The sequence below is a fragment of the Phocoena sinus genome, chromosome 2 (assembly GCF_008692025.1).
Source record: "Phocoena sinus isolate mPhoSin1 chromosome 2, mPhoSin1.pri, whole genome shotgun sequence".
Taxonomy (NCBI): Eukaryota; Metazoa; Chordata; class Mammalia; order Artiodactyla; family Phocoenidae; genus Phocoena; species Phocoena sinus.
In genome coordinates, this window is record NC_045764.1 from 110010562 (window position 1) to 110021136 (window position 10575).

General features: G+C 39.6%; 1 non-coding gene across 1 annotated transcript; it reads left to right on the top strand.

The window, feature by feature from the left end:
• Positions 1-3462: 3462 nt before the first annotated feature.
• TRNAG-CCC lies at positions 3463-3534 on the top strand. The gene has a single exon. It is a non-coding gene; the product is annotated as a tRNA-Gly (tRNA).
• The last annotated feature ends 7041 nt before the right edge of the window (positions 3535-10575 follow it).

The window sequence follows — 10575 nt, forward strand, 5'->3', positions numbered from 1 at the left end:
AAAAACTAAGAAGAGTAGGTTATCAAAATAAGCTGAAGGAGCAAATGATAAAGAGCAGAAGGCAAAGAAATAAAAAAGTGAAAATTAATACAAGAAATTCATAAAACTAAAAGCTAGTTCTTTGAAAAGTTCAATAAAATGTATAAACCTTTAGCCAGACTAATCAAGAAAAAAGAAGGAAGATACAAATTATCAATATTAGGAATTAAAGAAGAAACATCACTAGAGAGCTTACAGATATTGAAAGGATAATAAGGAAACATTTGAATCAACTTAAGGCAAATAAATTTGATAACAGATAAAATGGATGACATATAATTTATTTGAAAGTTCACTTTTTAAAAAGATAACATGAATAACCCTATATTTATTAAGCCTAGGGCTCTAGGACTGGAGCCCTAGTTTTAAAACTTCCCTCAAAGAAAAATTCATGCCCAGATGAGTTCATTGATGAATTGTACCAAACTTTTAAGGAAGAAATAATATCAATTATACACAGCCTCTTCCTAATTCATCCTATGAGGTCAGCATTGCCTTGATACCAAAACCAGAAAAAGACATTACAAGAAAAGAAAACTAACTATGAAAATTCCTTCCCGAACTATAAGCAAATTGAATCCAGCAGAAAAAAGAAATAATATTACATCAGGACCAAGTAGGGTCAATGCAAAGTTGGTTCAACATTTGAACCAGCTTTTGAAAAACATCAATTGTAATTCACCATATTAACAGAAAGAGAAAAATTCCAATGATGATCTCAATAAATGCAGAAAAAACATTTGGCAACATTCAACATTCATTCATGATAAAAGCTATCAGCAAACTAGTATAACTGGCATTTCTGAAACTGGTAAAGAACACATATGAAAACTTACAGTTATCATCATACTTAGTGGTGAGAAACCAAATGCTTTCCCTTTAAAAGTAAGTCTGCTCCATAAAATAGATAGACAGCAAGGACCTACTCTGTAACACAGGAAATGGTATTCAATATCTTGTAATAACTATAATGGAAAAGAATCTAAAAAATATATATATATACATAAATGAATCACTTTGCTGTACGCCTGAAACTGACACAGCATTGTAAATCAACTACACTTCAAATACTCACACACACATATGCACACACACACACAAATTAGGTCTTCTCCCCATCAGCAACTCTCATAAGTCTCATGTGTACCATTCTCCACTCAAAGGACGGGCACTAAGCCCACATCTTGGGGGAAAACAAATCAGGCTAGATGGCATTGGAGCATCCTCTTGTCAGAAAGCCATAAGGCTTTAAACACCAGCTGTGCTAATAGGACAAAGCAACCAACCTCACTCTGTAGCATCAATAATTATATGATAATTATTTTATTATTGTTATTGTCATTGTTATTGGATGAGTTGAATCTGTGAAAGACCATGAGTTGATGATGACAATCCAAAAAGGAAAGTTCTAAATAGAAAAAGAGTGCAAAAAATGTAGCTGTAACACACAATAACAATGACTGTAATAGGATAGGTTTAACATTTTATTTTGATACATAATGTTAACACACATGGGTACTTTGCTTTTTTATTAAGTAGACATCTGTTTATAAAGTATATGTACTTACTTGTCGCCACCTGGGTAAGGAAAACAACTCACAGACCTGTGAGTAATCAAATAGTCCCAGACAATGGAACTGTGGGCTGCTCACATACAATAACCAAGGAGAAGGTGAGGACGACAGCACGTTCTGAGAACTAATTAGCCAACTCTCCTAGAGTCCTGCTAACTCCACAGACTCAATTCCTCCTTGTCTAGGAAGTGAAGCCTTCAGGTGACTGAATAAATGTAACAAAATAATATATGGGTGGGAATACATGAATTGTCAAAACTGCAAAAGTCCCCATCAATGTATCAAACAGGACAACAGGTTATATACTGCTGCCCAAGTGAGAATGAAAGCCCATGATTTTGAGGAAAGACATCAGGTTGCAAAAAATTAAAACCCATGAGACATTTAGGTTGCTTCCATGTTCTGGCTATTGTAAATAGTGCTGCAATGAACATTGGGGTGCATGTGTCTTTTTGAATTATGGTTTTCTCAGGGTTTATGCCCAGTAGTGGGATTGCTGGGTTGTATGGTAGTTCTATTTTTAGTTTTTTAAGGAACCACCATACTATTCTCCATAGTGGCTAAATGTCCATCGACAGATGAATGGATAAAGAAGATGTGGTACATATATACAATGGAATACTACTCAGCCATAAAAAGGAACGAAACTGGGTCATTTGTAGAGACGTGGATGGACCTAGAGAGTGTCATACAGAGGGAAGTAAGTCAAAAAGAGAAAAACAAATATCGTATATTAACACATATGTGTTGGAATCTAGAATAATGGTATAGATGATCTTATTTGCAAAGCAGAAATAGAGACACAGACGTAGAGAACAAACATACGGACACCAAGGGGGGAAAGCGGGGGTGGCAGGGGTGGGATGAATTGGGAGATTGGGAATGACATATATACACTATTGATACTATGTGTAAAATAGATAACTAATGAGAACCTATTGTATAGCACAGGGAACTCTACTCAATGGTCTGCAGTGACCTAAATGGGAAGGAAATCCAAAAAAAAGAGGGGATATATGTATACATATAGCTGATTCACTTCACTGTACAGCAGAAACTAACAACATTGTAAAGCAACTATATGCCCCCCCCCAAAAAAAAACCTATGAGAAACCTATGACTTAAGGAGTCTTACAGACATAACAGAAAGGAAGCTCAGCTGGTGATCCGTGGCCTGGTGACAGTCCCCTTGGACCACCAAAGCAAGTTTTGAGTCCTGACCAAGAATCAATTGATCAAACACCCAGTTCCAATAACCTCAGCTGGACCAAGATGACATTTCTTTTTCATTTCAGTCTGATCAGATTTTTGAAAGCCCAGAAAAGATTAAAAATAATATTACAGAAAGCCTAGGAGGACACCAAAATAAATAAAGCAATGATCCAAGGAAGCAGAGGGCAGGAGGCTCCAGATTTTGTGGGGACTGACGCTTTTACAATGTGCCTTCTTTTTCTTAAATAGGGTCACACAAAGTAAGGTATAAAAGTAAATATACCTTACTTATAAAAGTAAGGTATAAAAGTATAAAACTAAATATGCATCTAGACAAAAGAAGGAACCTTGTAAGAAGCTGTACAAGTGAAGAAGCTGTACAAACTTCACGAAAATGAAGTCTGCTCTCACTGATTCCATTCAACAGCCTTCCAAAAGAGGTCTTAGCCAGAGGAACAAGGAAATAAAAATCATACAGATTACAAAGGAGCAGATATAACTATCTTTATTTACAGTTGACAAGATTATCTTCACAGAGAATCCTAAAGAATCTATTAAAAAAAAAAAAGCTATAAGAATCGATAGGTGAGTGTACCAAGGTTGCAGGATACAAAATCAATTGCAAAAATCAGGGACATCCCTGGTGGCCCAGTGGTTAAGACTCTGTACTCCCAATGCAGGGGCCCAGGTTCGATTCCTGGTCAGGGAACTAGATCCCACATTCATGCTGAAACCAAGAGTTTGCATGCCACAACTAAGGAGCCCTCGAGCCACAACTAAGGAGCCCGCCTGCTGCAACTAAGACCTGGTGCAACCAAATAAATAACTAAATATTTTTTAAAATTCAATTGTATATATTAGCCATGAACCACTGGAAACTGAAATTTAAAAACTATAACATTTACAAGTATCTTATAAAACATAAAAAATGAAAACTATCATGAGACATCACTACATACCTACTAAATGATTAAAATTAATATAACTGACAATATCGAAGGTCATAGAGGATGCAGAGCAACTGGGAATACAAAATGATGTAACCACTCTGGAAAACAATTTGGCAGTTTCTTTTAAAGTTTAACATATACTTACTATATAACCCAGTGATTTCATTCCTAGGTATTTATCTAAGAAAAATAAAAACATATGTCTACACAAGGACTTGTACATTGAACATTCACAGCAGTTTGTATATAATAGGCAGAAACTGGAAAGAAACCAAATTTCCATCAACTGGTGAATGGATAAACCAATTATGATATGATCAAATATTATTCAACAATAAAAACGAATGAATTGTTACACACAACATGGATGAATCTCAAAAGCATTATACTAAGTGAAAAAAAAAGTCAGACACAAACACCTCATATCGTATGATCCATTTATATGAGGGTTTGGAAAAGGCAAAACTCCTAGGACAAAGAGATCAGATGAGGGGCTGGGAACAGGGAGAGAGGACTGACTATAAAGGGGCATAAAGGAAATTTCTGGGGTGATGGGAATAGTCTGTATTATGATATAGGTTACACACCTGAATACACTTGGTAAAACTCACTGAACTATAAACTCTAAAAGGGTATATCTTATTGTCAGTGAGTTATACCTCAATAGACATGACATGGAAGGAAGAAAGGAAAGAAAGAAGGAAGGAAAGAAGGGGAAAGAATGAAGAGGAAAGGAAAGAAAGAAAACTGGATTGGATAGTTCACAGGATCTCTTGGAAAGTTGGAGAAACCAGCTTTGTAGGCTATGTAGCCAGCAGTCATGTCCAAAATCATGCTGGGGTGACAGTGAGGTAATGACATCATTGCTCATACTGGGCAGAGACACTACAGCTTCCACCACTACCCCAAAACAGCGGACACTAGGCCCTGACCCTCAGGTGCTTGCCCCCTGTTGCCTCTAGGAATGAATGCTCTATCTCCAGAAATGGATTTTTCTTGGTGTCCCTGCTTCTTCATGTCACGATTTAGGTCTGGAGTGGAGACATCTGACTGGCAGAGCCTAGGTCATATGCCCACTCCTCAACTGCCTGTGAGACTGGGAGAGAGAGTACACAACACTTTCAGCTTCTGCAGAGACACAGACTCTGCACCGCAAGGTGGGGAACTCCTCTAACACAGGAAGCAGGTTCCCTACTGTCTCTCCAGCATAATTCTGGAAGAGTGAAAAATGTGCACTATGCCTCCCACATCATGACACTGATGAAGAATTTTAGATGAATGCCCAGTGCCTGACCCTGATCTGTCTTCCTAACTTCAGCATCCTCTCGCCCCACCACCTGACTGGCTCTAATCACTTAGGAATTGTCACTGCCCCTTGCAGGTTGTTCATTTTCATGGACTTGGCTATGCTCTAAATGTCCTCCTCCCCCATCTCCATCTAAGGAGCTCCTACTCATTTATCAAAACCCACTTCAGGTAAGCCTTACCCAAATCTATGGGCAACACGAACCAGGCCTTTTCTATATTCTGCTCTACGATAGAATTTAGCAGGTACGAAATTAATAGATGCTTGGTAGATGAGAACTGTCCTTCTCCAAAATAAAAGAAGAGAAAGACGTACTTTTAAAATAAAATAAAATAACTAACATTTAAAGCTCTACTCATAGAGTCAAAAGTAATAACATTTTTTATGTTTTCCAGAAATTCTGAACCAACAGATGACCTTTGGCCCAGTATCCTTATTCCTCGCCCTGTCCTGAAAGATTCTCCCTTAACAAATGAGTAAAGTTAAGACATATCTGCAAACTCTCCCTAAGCCAAGAAACACAGAGCAATGAATCACCCTCAGATCCCAAAGAGGCCCAAGACCAGGTCCAGTCTAAGCCTGAAGCCAAGATGAAAACACGGTATACAGCTGACATTTGCTGTGAAATGCTTCTCACTGACAACTAGCAAAGTCAACAATTTGATTGCAGATCCTAAATTACTCTTGCAAAACAAACAAACAAATGAAATATAGCTAATAGATACAGCTGACCTGAAACAGAAATAACTGCCTTAGTCACTTCTGTCCCCACTAACTGACCAGGCGACCAGCGTGAAGGAGGGTAGTCCCAGGGCACAGCATTCTGGGGATGGCGCCCACTGGAAGCCCATGAATGCCTGCGGGGGAGGCTAAATCCCACAGCCTCCCATATTTCACATCCCCTGGCTGTCACTGGTCTTGTGCTAGGTGAGAAGTCACTGACCCATCAACTCCATTTCACCTGGACCTCAAGTCAGCTTTGTGCTCATCTCTCTGTTTGGACATTCTTCCCTCTACAAAGATCCCTTCACAGCAATTTATTCTGACTTCCTTGTTTAAGATGGCAGCACGCCCTTTGCTCTCTTTCATCTTTGCTTTTCCCTCTACAGTAGCCTTCTGAGCACATAAGGGTTTTGAATCTCTTATTTGTGCATTTTTACATTTTCAATTCCATTGTTAAGGCTGCATGAAGTCTATTATGAAGTCCCTCCCTCCCCCAACACATTTGTTAATTTCAAAAACTGACAGGCTGCTAGCAGAAGCTGATGGCCAAGGAGCGGTAAGAAAAGGGAAATCTGAAAGAAAAATGTGTTCGGCCTAGGTTAAATGAGTCACAGTGGGCATCCAGAGCTGCTGCAACCACCCTGCCACACCTTGTCCCACTTCAACAAAGATCACCCCTACTTGTCCACCTCGTGGGACCTGAGAACAGCTCCCAGGGGCAAGAGAGGCCATCCCACTTACCCAGCTCCCAACAACCATTCCTAAGGACTTTCAGAGTAGAACATTTAAAAAAAAATTTTTTTCCACAAGGGAGAGAGTCTGAAATCATTAGCAAAGGAAAATCCCAAGAGATCGCATAGCTTTCCCAAACAAACTCTCTAGACTTGGGAACACGTACTGTACCCATTTTGTACGTAGAGAGAAAAACGTTTTATAACCTGACAAAAAAGTTACATAAACAACACTATCCCCTTTGTTGGTTTCTTTTTTTAAAAGGATTGTTTTGAAAATAGATAATTTTACTGATCCAGGAGCCAAGAATTGTTGTTCTGTCTTGAGCTGTTGGATGCCCCTTCTGGCAGGACTGTTTGTTTGCCTAAGATTATGCGTGCTTGCTGGGGACATAAAAATGAGCTCCTCCAAGCGCTTGGGATTGGACAGAGCTGCACCTGCGTGGAGCTTGGTGCATGTTGGCCCTGGCTCTCAAGGAGCACCAGCTTGCTCTCACCCACTCAACTTAGGATTTCCTCAAATCAAAGCTTTTTCTTATTGAGGCTACAGAGGTGGATGAGAGTGCAGGGTTGAGGCTATCTTTACATGCAGCCTGACCAGGTAGATGATACTCAGAAAAGGAACATACAGCCTGACAGTGTCCAGAGCAAGCAGGCAAAGGGCAAGAAAAGAGAAAAGGTCAACTCAACTGCCAGGTAAAACTCATCAAAATAGAGCTAATTATCTTGAGGCTAGTATTTCTGGTAAAAGGACATACCAAGAAAAGTAATGAAGAAAGCTCCAAGAGAACATTGGTTGTAAACAAGTACACTGCACAAAAATCTGGTTCCATCCCTGCTCAATCTCAAATGAGATGTTTCAGATGAATCTGAGGAAATAGTTACGGAATCCCCGCTGCTCTAAAGTATGGTTGCTCTTTTGCAAAATAATAGGGTACGACCTAGCGGGAAGGAAACGAACAGTACATAATGCTTATGCTTCGTGTATGTAAATCTGCTTGAAATAGAAGTACAGAAACTTCTCCTACAAATGGCTGCTCCTCAATCTAAAAACACAGAACGAGTGACTCTAAGAAAGAGGACCAAAGCTAAACTTCCTTGCAATGAGAATGCATCCCATGGATGCACTCTGTGAGGCAGATATCTGAAAAAAAATTTCTTCTGCTACAATCACAAGCCTCTGTGGTTTGAGTTTTCTCCTCTTTAATTATGTCCACTCAGAATAGTAATTTTGACATTAAATGTTCTTCCTCAAGAAAACGATGAAAAACAAGTTTTTGAGAAGTTATACGTGGTGTGTAATGCCACACAATGTTTTTAAACCCACAATGTCAGTGTTCAGTTTTTCCATGCAATACCACCTCAAAAATATCCAAGTCCTTTCCTTAAATATCGAAGCTTCTCAGGGTGGAAACTCATTCACTGCCCTGATCCCAGTACCAACCACAGAGCCTGACTCATAGTAGCGCTCAAGAAATATTAGTTGAATTATCATTAATATGAACAAACGTACACAAAGTTACAACTATCTACTTCCAGTTTCTGGACAATGCCTTTCCTGCAAATGCTGTCAGCAGAGTAATGTTTTGAGCAGAGGGGAATGTTTTTAAATTGGCACATCAATATTTAAAGAAGGAGTGGAGGGTCTATACTTGTTGATTTACAAAAACACATTGATTTTATTCATTTTGAGCTGAGAATCAACTTGGGAACATGAGAGGAGGTAGAAATGTGGGCATGTTGATTCTTGAGAGACCCTGCCAGTCAGCGACTGCTGTACCTCAACACAAATGCATTCTTTGCTATTTTTCTTGGAAAATGATGAGAGAGGGCAGTGAGCGTGTCTTATCAGCTTCCAGGTGTAGGCAGTCCGCCCAGCCGCTTCAAACAGGGAAGGAGGGATGGGGAGGGACAGCCAGTAATGGAACCCAGGATGCGCCTGCTGGGGCAAGAGCCTTTTCAGATACAATCCCCGATTATTCCCATGTCACCTGGACTTCCCACTGTTTCCTTTGATTTTTAAAATATCCCAAGCAACACACATAAGGGAAGCTTTTGTTTACATTAGAGAGGAAATAACTGAAAACAAACAACTAGGCTGCACTATTTCTCACTCTTTCAAACCTGTTAACCCTTGTGATGGGAATGATTGAAACAAAAGAAAGAAAAAAGAAAAGAAAAACAATCATCCTCCAGTTGAAAGCAGACATGCCTTCTATGAGGATTTGATCATTAGGCAGTGATTAAAGTCTATTTTACACTGATCTGAAATCATCTACCTCTCCCTTCTTCCCTAGTGTCCAGGATGAACATTTCTTCCTGTGTCCCTTTCACGTGTAGTAAATTTGCTGGGGAAGGATGGCACATTTCTGACTCTTCCCTGTCCTCTTAGTTTTTGGTCCTTATGTCTTCCATAGTTGCCACTGAAGCACTGGCTTTTCCCTAGGGACTCCTCTTCTGAACGTATTATTTTTCTGACACCTTTTAAGTGGCTGTGCCCTTTCACACTGAGAAAAAGCTGTTCTGCAGCCTTCCTCTCCAACAGTTTCAAAACCTATAAAAACCTTCTGAAAACAACAATATTTTCCTTGATATGTCAACAAAGTCTAGCAGTGACACACATATGGTACTGAATTTTGAGCTGATGATTCCCATGTGTGAGTTACTACTGAATTTTACTCTCCTGAGTTCTCAGAGGTATTTTGCTATTTTCTGCAGTGTTGAGATGAGTAGCCCTCTTCCAATCTCAGTTAAATTCTCAGAAGGCACTGGAAGTCATGTTCCTTTCCTCTCTAAAATCCCTGGAAAAAGTCTCCTTAATTAGTTTCTCAATATCAGTTGTTGAAAAACATTCTGTAGCTCCGGACTACAAAATAGTTGGGCAATGTGATATTTGCTACATAACAGGTAGAAGAAAATGGCAAGGAACAGTATCAAGGCTTTCTGGAAATTTTTAATACAATTTGCAGGACAAGACTTTGAGAGCTACTAATTACATTTGTTCATTTGTTCACACATATTTTGAGTGCATATTCATTGTCATACATTGTGCTAGGAGCTGGGGAACAGCTTCTGTGATTCATCTGCCAACATAAAAATCTTCCCCAGCATTTTCTGATTGCACGTGTGAAATTCAGAGTGCTCTGACTTCATCAACGCAACAAGATTGTGGTGTAATAGATTTTATTTAATCAACAATATGCCATCTCCTTTGGGAGTACAAGTTTGCACATTTCCAGACACCGGGGAAACAGCTTTCTCCTTAAGCTACTGAGATTGTCAAGATACTCTGAAACTGCCCTGTTGTGTTGACTGTATACAGACTAGAATACAAACAACTGACCCAGGCCCATTTGGAGCATCAGCTTGGTAACAAGGACTGAAGTCTAAGACCAACAAGGGACATGTAGCACCCAGCTCATGTAAGGGCTCTGCCAGCAATACTTTCTGGTAACACAGAGCTTCACAGTGCCAATAAACTCTGCCACACAGGCAGTATACTGTCCAAAATACATAGGTCATCCAAAAAATATGAAGTCAAATTAAGAAGATCAGAATTCCCTTTGAAAGGCCAGCAGACAGCATGGCACCAGCATGACATCAAGCTCCAGACCAACATCAACTTCTATAAAATCAGTGGTAGCATCTAACCTCTTCTGGTACAGGGCAAAACTTGGACCTACCACAGATGCCACATCTGACTTCTCCAGCAGTTCCACTAGTGTCACCTTTCAGCACCCTGAATATTAAATACAAGGACAGATCCAGATTCACTTAAATCCTGGGATGTGATTGGTCTACCAAAATTAAAGCCATATTTATTGCAGTATACGCCCACAGAATGGACAGCAACAACACCAAATCATTCCAGCATAACCTTTGGGAGGTTAGTGGCTTCTGGATGGTGGTTACAGAGGTGATACACACACACACACACACACACACACACACACACACACGTGCAATTTCTAGCTAGCACAACATCAATTTCACATTAGTATCTTAGAAAGAGAAGCAGAAAGTTCGGGTTGGGTTTCTAG